The following is a 15307-nucleotide window of genomic DNA, read 5'->3' on the forward strand; positions in this document are numbered from 1 at the left end:
ATCATTCCCTTTTGGGTTTGAGTAACAGTTGACCCAACTTTGGCCTACAACGTCTTTGCAACGACAGGTAGATTTATCATGACATTTCTATACTTACAAGTGGGAGCTTTAGTGAACGCTGTACTAAAACTCTAGTCTTATAGGACAACCGTGTACAAATGATTGCCTTTTCTTGTAAAACAGGAGATCATTCCTGTGGTTAACGTGTAGACTATGTGACTGGAAAACCTGTGTGCCAATCAGAGAATCCACATAAAGCCAAAACCTTGATGCCGGACATACCACATGAGCTCACAGGACCTTACCTTCCAGAGCTGCTAAATATGGGACCATTTAAAACCAAATAAGCCCACAGTTTTGGCAATACAAAATAACATTATATTTATATATATATATATATATATATATATATATATATATATGTGTTCTAAAAAGGGCAACATCTCGATATATAAGTTCATCATTTAAATAGCATACACAGAAAATGTAACTATGTCTTGGCTCAGTCATGGCACCATTGTCAAGAAATTCCTTCTTCAATCTTTCTAAATTGACCTTTTGGGAGTGTTTGTAAGACAATATGTAATGCAATAATCTAACCTAAGCTATTACCTTAACATAATGTATAAAAACATAGGGAATGCAATAGGTCTGGCTTATAGCTGAAAGCACCTTGATAGCGACTGGTGAGTTCAGGCTCTCAATAAATCATCATACATGCACTCTGTCACTCACCCTCGCACTCATGCATCCATTCATCTGCCCACTGACTGACTGATGTACTCACCCTGTCACCCATACTCAAAAAACATATATACAAGATCAGCAAGCAGATGCAAGATACATTAAAAGATTAAAAAATGAAGAAAAAAAAGTTGCAGCATAAATAGGCAAGTGCTTGTAAGAAACAAGTAAAATATTTAAAAAAGCAGAGGTTGCCATCTTGCAATGGTTTTGTGCATCCTTGTGTTGAAATGCTATCATAGTCACAACATTAAGAAGCAATGCATTATGATGTACAATACTATTTCAAGATGGCCACCTAATGAACATTACTGTAGGCGAACCTAGCAAGAGACCCCTCAGTAACATTTGTTAGGTTGGCAGCGAGCTTGTTCCTTTTGTTTGGTTGATATACAGTTCAGGGAAGACAAACAAGTTCCCTTCTCTCTCATTCCGGTTTGGTAAATACATTGCTGTAGGTGACCATCTAGAAATGGTATTACACATAGTATAGTGCTGTACTGCCTTGTTTATGTCAGGTACCCCACAACGCTCACCTGTAGCTTGTGGAGTGTTCTCACAGAGACGACATGAGCTATCGCCCCCGTACCCACCTCACCCCAGTCGGAACTGTACACCAACAAGGATGGAGAGGAACCGGGGAAAGTAGCCAAAGTAAAGAGGGAGGCGAACAAGGATGGGCAACCAAGAACCGGGAACCTCCCTGGAAAGTACCAGTCTTCGATTCTGCCTGGTGAAGGAAGCAAGGGAAACTAATTAGAATAGGAGCGCGCAACCCCCTTCTCTATGTTACCACCTATGCGCCTAGGGCTTGGACTCATACCTGGTGAAAGACAGCATGAAGAAGAATGGCTGAACTCATAAGATACGCGCTCCAGCGCTATAGATGAATTCTCAAGCGCTACAGCGTAGGCCTTGTACATAGGTTCATGGTTAAATGCGCTTCCAGCGCGGAAAGGAAAAATGTCCCCACAAGTCTCGTGGTCTAATGCGCTCCTGCGCGGAAAGAAAAATGCCCCCACAACGTCTCGTGGCCAAAGCGCTCCTGCGCTGAACGGAAAATGCCCCCAGAAGTCTCGTGGTCAAAGCGCTCCTGCGCGGAAAGAAAAATGCCCCCAGAAGTCTCGAGGTCAAAGCGCTCCTGCGCGGAAAGAAAAATGCCCCCAGAAGTCTCGAGGTCAAAGCGCTCCTGCGCTGAAAGGAAAATGCCCCCAGAAGTCTCGAGGTCAAAGCGCTCCTGCGCTGAAAGGAAAATGCCCCCAGAAGTCTCGAGGTCAAAGCGCTCCTGCGCTGAAAGGAAAATGCTCCCAGAAGTCTTGTGGTCAAAGCGCTCCTGCGCTGAACGGAAAATGCCCCCAGAAGCCTCGTGGTTTGAAGCGCTCACCTTCCTCGGAATCCGGAACAACACCTCAAGCAGGAATGGTGTCAGCTTTAATCCGAAGCGCTGAGCCGGCGGACTCCGCTGCTGTTTAAGCGGTGTCCCCGGAAGCGCTCGGATCACGTAGCAGCGGTTCCGGTCTGAGAACTAGACCGCCACCCGCTCGCTACGTACCAGGAAGAGAAGTGCAAGCCCGCATGCGCAGAGAGGTAACTGTTCGCGCATAGCCGGGAACCATGACAGTTTACCAGTAGCGGCTGTGAGCAATGCAGCAAACAAGCAGCACTATCTTGGAAGCTGCTGGACACACTAAAACAGTAAACTCAAAACAAAATTAAGAACAAAAATGAACGGGACCCATAAACAGGAAACATGGCAAACTAAAGTACTTTCCCACCAGCACAGGCAGTTAATAACACTCAATGTTAGGGCTACATGCACTTGCAATCAGACGAAATGGTATCAAAAGCAAGGCAAAAGAGCCAATGGCTGAAGTGGGCTGACCCAAAGCCCTTCTATGTATGAATGTGTAGATGTGTATTTTTTATGAATTCATTTGAATACAATAGCCTGCCAGACCGCTAAAACTGTCAGGTCACAAATGCACTTTAATGTACACACAAATAAATACTAGGCATAAAAGTACAAATTGCTACAAAATTAATCTTGGCTAAGCAATACACAACTCTTCGAAGAGGGCCTAACAATGATTTTTACAATGCAACTGGTCTACTCCCAACCCATGGTTTGTCAGAGGAAGCAGCAGACACCAATACCCTTGACTACTATGATAACCGCTTAGATTCTGAGTAACAACCTGTTTACAGGCTTTCACAGAGTAATAACAACCAACACTTAAAAGAGCACTGGCTTCAACATATACTCTTCATAATAAGCAATCCAGGTCTACAGCTTTGTTAAATCTTCTCATAATAAATGGTTCCAACTTATGACATCATTGACTTGGCATCAAAACCACCCTTAGGTCTACTGTATTTAGCATAAGATTTCCAACAAGGCATAAAAATCAAAATGTTTCTCTTTTTTGTCCAATTAAATGCTGCAAAAAGACAAATCAGCATGTACGCTAAGCCAAAGCACCTCTCTCAGTAGTAGCTCTTTACATCTTGATCAAGTAAACTTTATCTTTTGACCACATAAGGTCCAGCAACAGCTGCACTAACAAACCAGACATGGCAGAAATGATCTGTTTATGAATTGGGATCTTCTATGATCTTTACACCTGCTGCATTTTATATGACAGGTCTCTGTGTAGTTTGCCTCTGAGGCCACAACTATGGCCTCAGAGGGGAAGGAGGGGGTTCATGATGTCACAACAGTTTTAAACCCAAACAGATGTCAAGCAAAGTAACATTCTAGGATGTTTACTGTTCGTCATTTTTAATGATGCAGGCCTCGTAAAGAAAAGTGCTTTTCTCTTTTCACTTGACGTCCCCTTTACAGCAACTCAAATAAGACGTAAACACACCAGACATAGTTTAGAGCTTCCTAGACCAGCGATTCGTGACTTCTGTAGATACTCACTGAATCATTACTGGAATCTGAAGACCACCAGCCTATGCAAATTTAAAGATTTGAACTTCAAAACAATGCACAAAAATACAAAAACAAGCATACATCAATGAATGGTCAAATATTGATATATTTTGTTTAATTCACAATTAAATATAGAAAAGGTTTTTCACATGTTGACTCGTGCACCTTTATTTGTAAATATTTTCTTAATTTTAATGTATTAATTTTAATATCAATTAGCTTTGTAACAGTCGCAGACCTCCTGAAGAGGACTTGCGGACCCCCAGTGGTCCTCGGACCATAGGTCAAAAAATCCTGGTCCAAACCATTCCAAAATGCTTTAAAAACAAACTGAATCTATATACATAAACTATGGAATGTACTGGGGCATGACCAACTAGCATATGATTTTGCAGAAACTTCTCAACTCATCACTAGATTATTGACCCCAGTCCTACTTAAGCTAAGATTTTAGAGGCCTAACCTGTTCGCAATCCCCAATGACCTTGGGTTTGGTAAAATAGGCTGTTTTATCCTGATTTGCCGCATCATTGATCATGGCAGAGTGAAATGTACTAGAATTTTGCGTTATATCAGCGAGAGACCCGGGGGGGGGAGGGGGTGATTCGGTGGGAGGGAGAAGGTTATTGGAGATTTATTACAGGTGGATGCTACTACAAGAAGTGGACCTGTTTGCCCAGGATGTAGTATACAAAATATAAACCACTGAAACTACAACAAACTGCGGCAGTATTGATGTGTTAAAAAATAATTAAGAGGCTTTTACACAGACTTATTTAAATACCATCTTCTGCCCCTTCCAAAACCTCAAAAAACATGGAGTTGTGCATATGGTATTTCTACATCACAAACCTAGTCAAAATGCAGTGAAGTGCTGCACAAGGTCAAAGACAAGCATAAGGTTAACGAGTAAGAGAAGAGGAAGTTAGGTTGTGGATATTTAATACATTGTGATGCGGTGTTCCTTGAAGAGGTGAGTCTTAAACTCTTTCCTGAATCGGAGCAGTTTTGAGGTGGTCCCGATAGATAAAGGGATATTGTTCCTGATCCTGGGTGCACAGCAGTAAAAGGTATGACGTCTTGTTTTTTTTTCTTTTACACTTCTTAGACTGCAGTCTGATGGTGTCCTGGCTGCTGGTGTGCTGAGATCCACCACAGATGGTGAGCTTGTTTTCAAGATAAGTAGGGGTGCTGAACATGACAGCTTTGTAAATGATGCAGCTGGTGTTGAAGATGGCGCGGGTCAGTAAAGGTAGTCAACAGAGTACCATCATGATGGCAGCAGCCAACAATGTGCATAAGCCAAAATACCAAACCAGGGGGCAGAGATTTTTCCTGGATCCCGTGCCAGTGAGCAGTTTGTAAGCCAAACCTATGTCACAACAAAGCTGGTTCTGCTGAGGACGAGACCATCTCGTACTAAGCACTTATGTGGTTAAAAGCCAAAGAACGAGCAGAGCTGTGTAAATATATGGCGTGAAAATCATGCAACAAAGTAAAGGATTGGATGAACATGTAGCCTGAACGCCTTTATGACCCACCAGCATACCCTTTGAGAAATTCTCACTGCCTTCAACCTAAAGTCAAAGCTGTCCATCATTCCCAGTCATGTGCACTCACCCATTACCTGAAGCTATTTAAAGACCCAATGGCAACTCACTTCTCAGAATTCACTTTACACAAGTTAAATGTTGCAAGAAAAAAAAATAGAGATAAAAATGTGAAATGTAAACCGGGACTCATCTTGCATCGCTGACATGGATCGCTTTAAGGGTTTACAAACATTGTTGGGTACTCAATCTGGGCTGCACTGGCTGAGTCCGTGCTGCAGTCAAGGAGCGCCAGTCGGGCTTCTGCTGTGTCACTGCTTTTCTCACGCACAGTTCACCCGCCCAGGACAAAAAGCTAAGTTGGTTTCCATGGCAACTACAGTCACTTCTTTGAGCCCAGCTCACAGAGCCTGGGGTACATTTAAATATCGACCAAACTACCGCTGGCTTTACACATGCTGCATTGTGATTATAGCGCCTCCAGCCAAGAAGAAGAGCTAAATATATGTGACAATGCATTTTAGTGCAGTGACGCGGAGACACCCACTAGATTCTTATTATAGATGGAGCAACATTGGAGTGTATTAAATCAAACAAAGCAGGATTTTCTGCGGTGCACTTGCTCTCAAATGTGATAATCAAGGACAAGCAATGGCAATGCCAATAGGTCTGGCTTTAAAGGAGTGTGTATAGTAATGTGAAGTAAATAGTACAGGAATTATTATATATTTGTGTGGAAGTAAAGAATTGTAGAATGATATTGGTTAAGGTTAAATGGTGAAGAGACAGTTCAACTTTCAAGCCACACCTAAACATCCATGTAGGTTAATGACTGCTCATCGCATTCTGAACTTTCTGACCCTGGTGTATCCGGGAGTGACTGAGTATCCGGGAGGAGGAGCTTCCGCTCTCCGGGCACACCTGTGTTGATTTTCGGCGGCCAGGGCGTTCTACCCGACTCGGAGCCCGCTTGGACAAACACAGTGGAAAACTCTGTTTCAGCGTTAAGCCGGTGGATGCCCTGGTGGATGCTCTGCGGAACTCGTTAAGAGGGAATTGCGGTGAGAACTCCGTAATTCATTAGCGTGTAATATTCTGCTGCCTGGGGAGGAGATCAGGACCCTCTGGGAAAACATTCATGCCGAGGTTTCTTTGATTGGAGGCTCCCTGCTCGCTTTAGTTGCTTAATAGCTAAATAGCAGAAAAGTTCGGCTATACTGAAGAACTAGTGGTAGCCTCGGTTGTCTGCTCTGGCAAGGGAAGACTGCCCATACGGACAAACACGGATTTGCATTGTAACTCATTTGTTAAAAAAATTCCTGAATCCTTCACTGTTGGACAGGCGCTGCCTGTCTTCTGCCCTGGGACACCGCTTGGGACACTCTTTAAGACCCTGCCCGCCCGCCCGCCTCCCGCCTCTCGCCGTGGGACCCCTTCTGCCATCTCGGGAGTCCGGCTGACGAGCGGAGTGTGGGTGTGGTGCAGGCACAGGACCACAACACCTAGCAGGCCTAGCGGTACATACCGCGATATTTCGGCGCCAGGAGGCGCATAAATTAACCATCATCCCCGTCTCGCGGGACGCCGGGCGAAGCCCGGCCAAAGGGCGGGCCCTCTGAGGCCCTCTGAGGTCGAGGAGGTTGGGTTGGGTACACCCCTCTATCATCATCTGTGCCCTACGTCATTCCAGGTACTTTTCTATTATTACCTACACGTGTCTAAAATTCCTCCCTCGCTCCTTAGTATATTAAACCAAAACTGCTTGCATGATATTGAGTTCCCCTGCATCGGATTGATTGAGAGATCTCTGGTTTCACCTATCACTGCTTGCCATCACACCCGGCCCACAATTATATCGCAATGTCTACCAGGGGAAGTAGAAGCAAAACTGCTGCTGCAAACAGTACATCCATCATCGGCCCCATTGACAACTTTATCACGAGAACCCATGACGCGATCGATTTAAGCATCTCTCTCCTTGAAAGAAGAGTCTCACAAGACTTAGAAGCTGCCAAGCGTAGGGCCTCATATGAACTATTAACAACTAAACGCTCCTCCCTTGGCGACATTTTGTTGGCAAAAACTCCTGTCAAACAACATGAACAACAACTAGGCTGCCCGCAAGAAATACGGCCTGATATTCACACCATTCCTAATGAAATTAATTTATCGGCCACAGACCCACTGATAGAGTGCGACTCTGACACGAGCAATGATCTCGAAAAGACACCAGATCTAAACATAAACCTTACTCCGGAAAACATAGAACCAAATAGTCCCATACTAATAAGACCCACTGAAGAGGGCGCCATTCGTAAACAGACTCAACAACCAACAATAAGCATCCCTTCCGTGGGTAAATTACGCAAAAAATCCAAAGTTCAATCTAGAAAAACCACAATCAAGTATCCTATAGCCAACGGAACATTTAAACAACCTGGCCCTTCAACTGAAGCCATGCAGGAAAAGGTCCAGGAGTATGTAAATAACCTTGACGCATCAGTAAAGCTAATAAAAGATGATCAACTGATAGAAAGCGTCGGCAATCTCCTGGCAATCTACATCTCACCCATCGAATCTAGACTGACTAGAATTGAAAAGAAACTTGAGGAACTCATCGCTGTTAATAAAAAGACTCTCATTAGAGACATTGTACCTACTAATACAGCAGGAAAACCAAACACCGGTAAAACTACCACTACAAAACAGACAGAAAAAATTACATCGACTGTAACTAGTACAATAAAACCGCAACCAAACTTATCCATTCCAGTGAGCAAAAATAAGCCTACAAACAACTCTACCACAGGAAGTGGCCCAACTTCAAGCACAACCACTAGTACTCAGGCGGTAAACACTACTCCAGGAAAGACGACCACATCATCTCAAGATCAAAAAAAGAGTCAAAATTATTCAACATTCACTACCACAAACTCTCAAAAACCCCGGTTAACACACGATCCACCATATAATTCAAGGCAGATCCCTTCAAGAATCAATCTTCCTCCCGAATGTGGTGCTTATGTATTGATTTTAGTGAATGTGCCTAGGCTTAGGAACGATCAAGAGGAAACTCACTCATCCTTGAAAAACAAGATCCTGCATTGGTTGATAGCAAACTGTAACTATCCGATAGAATGCACAGCAGAAATAAACAATGTACAGAGAGTAGGATGGATAGGTCCTTTAAAAAAGAAATTTGAAGGTGATTGTGTATCTATTAGTTTCAAGAATTCACAGTGGGCCGAGAAAACTCTGGCCAGAGCCCCTCCACCTTCCGTATGGGAATTTAATACTACCCTACTCCCACTGGGGTACTTCTATAGGCATCTGATCACTGATGTACCAACAACAGAATCTAACCTAGTCACACCTTTCTTCGATCATCATTCAATATTTGCAAACAACTCCCCCTTTTTACAGCAGTATCCCAAATTTACATATCCAAACATTCACATGCATAGATATCATCCACAGGTTCATCCTCATTTCACATCTCACCCTTACTTGTCTACAATGCCAAACAAAGAATACAGGGACCCTCGTTGGCAACATGTTGCCGCAGCACCTGGTAACCTTTATAGTATTCCAACTCAAAACAGGTTTGCTGCACTCTCTACTCCTGACTTTAACGATTGACAAGAAAATATCTACCCTGTAGACTCAGTGAACCATACATTAAACCCAGTAGGCCAGACGTCAGATAGCCCCCCTAATACCTATGGATTAGACATGCAGAACATAATACCAGAGAATACCTTAAATACTCAAAATCAAATAGGACCTAATGACGAAATTAACTTAGCTCAATCAAAAATTAGCCACCAACATCATGGAAACTCATTAATCAAGAAAATTTCAAACTGCAATAACAAAAGCACTTCCTTAATAATTTTAACTTTCTGGAATATAGCAGGCTTGCTGGCTAAAGTAACAAATCCTAACTTTTTAAACCAAGTAACTGCGAGCAGTATTATCTGTCTTCAGGAAACTTGGGCTATCGTCCCACTGCATATAATGGGATACAAGACTTTCCTTTCTTCAGCAAAAAAATCTTCTTCTGGAAGAAACAGTGGCGGTCTAATTATCTATATAGCCAACACCCTACAACATGAAGAGATAGTTCCAGTTAAACTACATGAGAATTACCAAATAGTAATTTTGAAGACAACTAAACAGACAGTATACATTATTGTAAACTTTTACAATAACAAAAAACTAGACGACCTAATTAACCTTCTTCAAGAAATCTCTGGTACTCTACAAAACCTAAAAGAGAAATATATTAATAAAACATGCACCATACTATGGGGCGGAGACTTTAACATCCATCTATGTGACAACAATAATACTGATAAATGTGGGATAGTAGAAGATGATGGAAATATGATCACTCACTTTACTCATTCACACGAAGGTGAAAAAATGAATGAGGCTGTAACTGAACTAGAACTGGGTTATGCAAACGAACTAAAAACTCCTCAAGTACCTTTTTCCCCAACCTTTAATGGCAGGGGACTGACGAGTCTGATAGACTACGTTATGATCTCAGCACATAAAGGTCCAATTATAGAATTATTCGAAGTAACCAAAAATCCTTTAAGTGACCACTTTCCGATTGTAATCAGCCTAAGAGAACAAAGAAAACAAAAAGACTTTGATACTTTTTCTCTACTGCATCAACAAAACTTAGAGATGGGGTCTCTTAATGGCTACACCCTAAAATGGGGAAATGTTGATAAAAAAGCGACCATTTCAACAATTGTTACAGCATGTAAAAGTGAGATATCACTTTGTCTAGACCATGAGGCAGAAAGCTCCAAGATAATAGCTAGCTTCAATATTATCACAGATAAGATAAAAAAGGCTTTAACTAGATCCTGCAAACAGATTAACCGTGATAAGAAAGGCTGGTTCAATTCAGCTTGTACGAAAGCACACGTAAAACTAAAAAAAGCATTGGCCAGTAAGTATAGAGACAGGGTGAAAATTACCGCTCTAAGGAGAGACTATGCCTTAGCAATTAAAAACAGAAAACATGAGATAAAAACTGACCTCTGGGAGTGTCTAAAAAAAAGTACAGAACTCAAAGATAGTGTTGAGTTCTGGAAAATAGTAAGGTCACCATACCTCACAGGGAAGGAGGATATACCCTCTATTGACGTCGCGATCTCCTACACTGAATGGGTAAAACATTACTCAAATGTTTTTGGTTTAAGTCCATCAGATAATATGGAAACAACGGACTTGCTGAAGCAAGTTATCTATCCGCTAAACCTGCAGTTTACGCATGACGAGGTACAGAAAGCATTAAGATCCACTAAATTAGGCAAAGCCCCGGGGCCCGACGGGGTTCCCGTTGACATTTATAAATACGAGGAAGAACTCTGGTCCCCGCTCCTGACAAATGTCTTAAACGCTTCCCTAGAAGAAGGCCTGATTAAATCATGGAAGACCTCTGTACTCGTCCCGATCTTTAAAAAGGGAGACCGAAACTCACCAACTTGTTATAGGCCTATCTCCCTCCTGGACTCTCTCGGGAAGGTCGCTGGTCGGATAATTCTCGAGAGACTCCAGGAGTGGGCAGTCACTAACAATGTCATATCAGACATACAATATGGTTTCCGCGAAGGCCTAGGCACTGTGGATCAAGCACTAAACTTGACCCTATTGGCAGGAAAATACTTAGAGGCCAAGGGGAGTGCCTTTCACATGGTGTATGTGGACCTATCCGCAGCCTTTGATTGTGTTATACATTCAAGGCTGTGGACGATCCTGTTGAATATGGGAGTAGATCCCCCTATTGTAGATTTCCTACGAGAACTCTACACTGGAACAACAGGCAGAGTGCGATTCGGGACAAAGGGTCAATTGTCAGATAGCTTTTGGGTAGAAAAGGGGGTCAGACAGGGATGCGTACTGGCCCCCTTTCTATTCACCCTCTACACAAATGGCCTTGAGACAGCACTGCTTGAGGGAAGTAAAGACCTCCCATCGGTCGGTCGTCGGCATATACCCGCGTTGCTATATGCCGACGACGCGGTCATTTTAGCGAGAACATCTGTGGAACTGCAGCGAGAATTGGATAGATACTGTGAATTCATGTTAAGTTTGAACTTGTTTTTAAATGTTAAAAAAACTTTTACTATGCATGCGGGGAGGAAAAACATGAAACCTAAAAGACTATTTGTGAAAGGGGAAGCCCTGGAAAGAACACCCACTTACCAATACCTGGGAATTGTCATTGACGATAAATTTAAGTGGAAAGCGGCAATTTCGGCGAGAAAACTATCATTTCTAAAAACAACAGCGGCCTTGAGAACATTTGTCCAAAAACTGGGCCACAAGCCACCTCTAGAAACCTTAAAAATCTACAAGGCAAAATGTGTCAGTACTGCTATCTATGGGGCAGGGATATGGGGCTACGCAAACGTGACTGAATTACAAAAAATAGAAAATGCCTTTTTAAGATTCTTATTGGGGCTGCCGAAAAATTCTTCAACATACGCCTGTCACGAAGAGCTGGGCATAGACCACCTAGAGGACATTATAAGAACACAACCTATAATGCTCTGGAGAAGAATTTGGGTCACTGAACAATGCAATTTAACCAGACTCATCATTCAAGACATTCAGACGCTGGAGCACTACGGGCGGATGAAATGGACAGCCTATGTAAAAGCCTTTCTTACAGATATGGGACACAGTCATTATTTTACAGATCCATCATCTTTATACAGTATTTCCAAAAAAGATCTGAGGAAAGCATGTCTATCACACCTGCACCAAACACGTCTGCTAAAAGAAATCCATAAATCCTCTGTACAACAAAGTCTATTAGTCCAAACAGTATCATCCATTGAACCTTATTTGCTGTATAACATGACCCAATTTGAAAAACTACTTCTGACACGCTTCAGGTTCAACATGTTCCACTTAATGGTCTGCTTTCCCACACAAAATGATTGGTCATCAAAAATGTCATTGTGCCCTTGTGACTCCCAATCAAAGCAGTCGACAATACATACAGTCTTATTTTGTACATTTTTTGAGGCACCCCGCAGACAATGGCTATTGCCCATATTTAAATATTGGGGTCTACGCCAATGTCGCCCAGCCTACCTGGCGTTACAATATCTGGAAAATGAATTGATAGCAAAAGCAACTGTACGTTTTTTGAAATTTTGCATACGCCATAGGTCTAATCTCTGAAAATCAAATGTATGAAGAGACTACAAGGGTTGGTAGTAAGAGTCTAACCTCTTCTTTTAATGATTTTACAAAATGCATTTTAAACTCATGATTTTTTAACAGTCTTTTTAAATTGAACTAATGTATGAAATGTATTTCTATGAACTTTTATGGTCTTCTTCGCAAAACCGAATAAAGTGATTTTTGATTTGATTTGACTGCTCAACTCCCGACTGTGCTGCTGCCAGAGAAAAATACCATAAAGATTCTAGTTATCTAACATGCTTTAATAGCTTTCCAATGTCATTGCCCCTAAAAGTTCATGCTCAGGCAGCTGGATAAGTAAACAAAAGCACTTTAATTTTGTGGAAGCACACAACCTCTGCCAATCAAAACATGTACTCCTGCCTCCTGACATGTGGGCGGAGCCAAAGCCCCTCTCCAGTGTTCCTTGCATAACTGTACGGCAACAGCTGCGGTGTCAAACCAGACCATAAAAAAGAGATTTTCTGTGAAATACAATATGTGCCTAGGATCACATAAGTAAGCAGGGAAGCCAGGACAGATCACAGGTGTTCTAGTTTCACATTGCGCAAATTCAGTAACTAGATGTGCATCTCATTCTCTCTCCTTTTTTTGTAACGAAGGTTAATAATTTGTCTTGAATTCTTGGCACACAAGATTAGAGCGTAGGAGGCAGGCAGAAGCCACGTGAAAGCTTAGCTTATTTCGGGCTTGAGTGCTGAAGAAGGACCCGAGCTGAGCCAAAACCAGACATATGGCTCGAGCGTTCAGTGGTTCACCACCGCTCTACGGTACAGATCACAGAGAGAATTAGTTTTGGATTACCACTTTTTAACCACTGCCTTTCGGGTACTTTTCATGCTTAGCTGTTGGGTAGCTGGGTTGTCCTTCAAGCACACTGCATTTTACGGAAAGTTGCATTTTTGAAACAGTCTCCCTCCCAATGCGTGGCATTTCCCCATTTGCTGTTCTGTTCCTTCCCACTGACGCCCCATCACCCACCTCCCTTGCCTCCTCGCAATCCATCCCAATTCCCTCTGTCCTCATCTTTGCTCTCACTCGCCTCACTCCCATGTTAATCCACATCTGCTCAATAACAGTATCGCCTTATTACTGTGCGTGCACCACAGGTGGTATAAAAGAAATACAGCATCGTTATTACCCCATCAGTGCCATCGCTGCTCGCACTAATCAAGATTCTGTTTCTATCGATTAAAGAATGGGCTTAAGCCCAAAGTAAAAAGGATGCTATAAACTTCTAAATCAGCGTGAGCACCTGCTGCTGCTTGCAGCGAGCACACATTTGAATACTGGGTTAGAGGCTGCTTCTTTAAGTAGCAATGACCGAATACATCCATTTACGCTCTGCCCGATCCTGTGCGCTGCTTTTCTAACGGTTTATTTCGCAAAAAACCCATCCTCCACCCCTATGACATATATGTAAAGAACCCACAGGCTTCAAAAGGCCCCCCACCTTTTAAACAAAGTGCGGCACTCACCCCAACCACAGAGGATGATGAGATGCGAGAAATCACGACCGCCTCTCCCGAAGAAAATACGGAGGGGGAAGAGTCACCCTTCCTCCTTCCCTTCTCCCGCGGCCACAGCACCAGCCTTGCATCGGTGCAGACCCCGGAGCAGCTAATGTTCCCTTCCAGCCTATGAAGAAATGCACTCAAGCCCCACTGCCGATGCACAGGCAGGACATTCTTGCAGGAAGACATAGAAAGAGGACAATCATAAACACAATGTATTGCCACAGCTCTTCGGCCATCTTAGGATGGTAACTCTTTCCAACAGCTGAAGGAAACAACTAGAGAGCAACGCTACTTTCGGAATGACCCAATTCAAGGCCTCTGTGATGCTGAATAAACTGTTAATTGAATGCTTTCTATGTCAGAGTGAGCAACTGCCCTAAGCTAAGACCCTGAATAAGATTTTCTAATGTATTCCAACATGTAAAGTCTTTTTAGTCTATAAAATAGTTTGTAAATTGTTGTGAATAAATGACGCCTGGTCCATGTAGATTTTAGGTGGTTTATTTAAGATGGATGTTATCATCTAGAGCCCCACCAGGAGCAGCCTTTGTAAGGACGAGGCGAGAGGCGGAGGTGAAGGAAGCAACCAGTTTTATTCATGGCATGACATGGAATGGACGTTAGAGTAACGGCTCCCACTCACACAACCTCAACGTTCCAAACACGTGCCGGGAGATACGCGCACAGACACAGCAGGTAGGACTGGAACAGGGAAGGGACAAGACGGGTTGGGAGGTGACAGCATGTTACATCTTCTCCCGTTTTTTAAAAAACAACTCTGGAATACATAGTTTTCAAATAAGCAAAGGAAACACATTTTTTTTCTTGCTTTCCCTAAAATGAGCTAATACATTGCATAATCCTTAAATCTTATGGGCGGAACAATTGTTCTCCTATTACGAATGGTATCAACAGGACCAGCCGCCACACTAGGAGGAGATACTCTGGGAATATCATCAATAGACACAGGATTAGTGTTATCCCCACATTCTCCACCCATGTGTGACTCAGCAGAGGACACCAGACCATCGTTCTGCAATCCACTAGGCCTGCTCACAGGCTCAGAGATCCTGCTTCTGGCAACTTTCGAACCATTCAACAATTAACCATTGTCAAGAAGAACAGCAGTACCCTTTGTTTTGACCACATGCCTAGGTTCACTATACTTGCTCATGTTGGCACCCTTCCTGGGATACTTCACTCTCACCACATCACCTTCCTTCACGGACATCTTTCGTACAGCATTCCTTGTGTCATAATTTGTGCGCATGCAATTCTAGCACTCATTCACCAGACTTCTCATCCTGCTCTCACTCCCTTTGTGG

The 15307-nt window shown here is 42.9% G+C and overlaps 1 protein-coding gene across 3 annotated transcripts in view; it reads right to left on the minus strand.

Moving 5' to 3' along the window:
• Window positions 1-14226, minus strand: part of DPY19L3 (dpy-19 like C-mannosyltransferase 3) — a 428279-nt gene extending 414053 nt beyond the window's left edge. For 2 of the 3 annotated variants that reach the window (XM_085637856.1, XM_085637857.1), the window contains exon 1: window positions 13944-14076. The gene's annotated coding sequence lies outside the window, so the exon portion shown is untranslated. Of the gene's footprint in view, window positions 1-13943 lie in introns of all 3 variants that reach the window. The other variant, XM_085637855.1, reaches the window with a different exon arrangement.
• Between the last annotated feature and the right edge of the window lie 1081 nt (window positions 14227-15307).

Source organism: Triturus cristatus, chromosome 12 (assembly GCF_964204655.1).
Source record: "Triturus cristatus chromosome 12, aTriCri1.1, whole genome shotgun sequence".
NCBI lineage: Eukaryota > Metazoa > Chordata > Amphibia > Caudata > Salamandridae > Triturus > Triturus cristatus.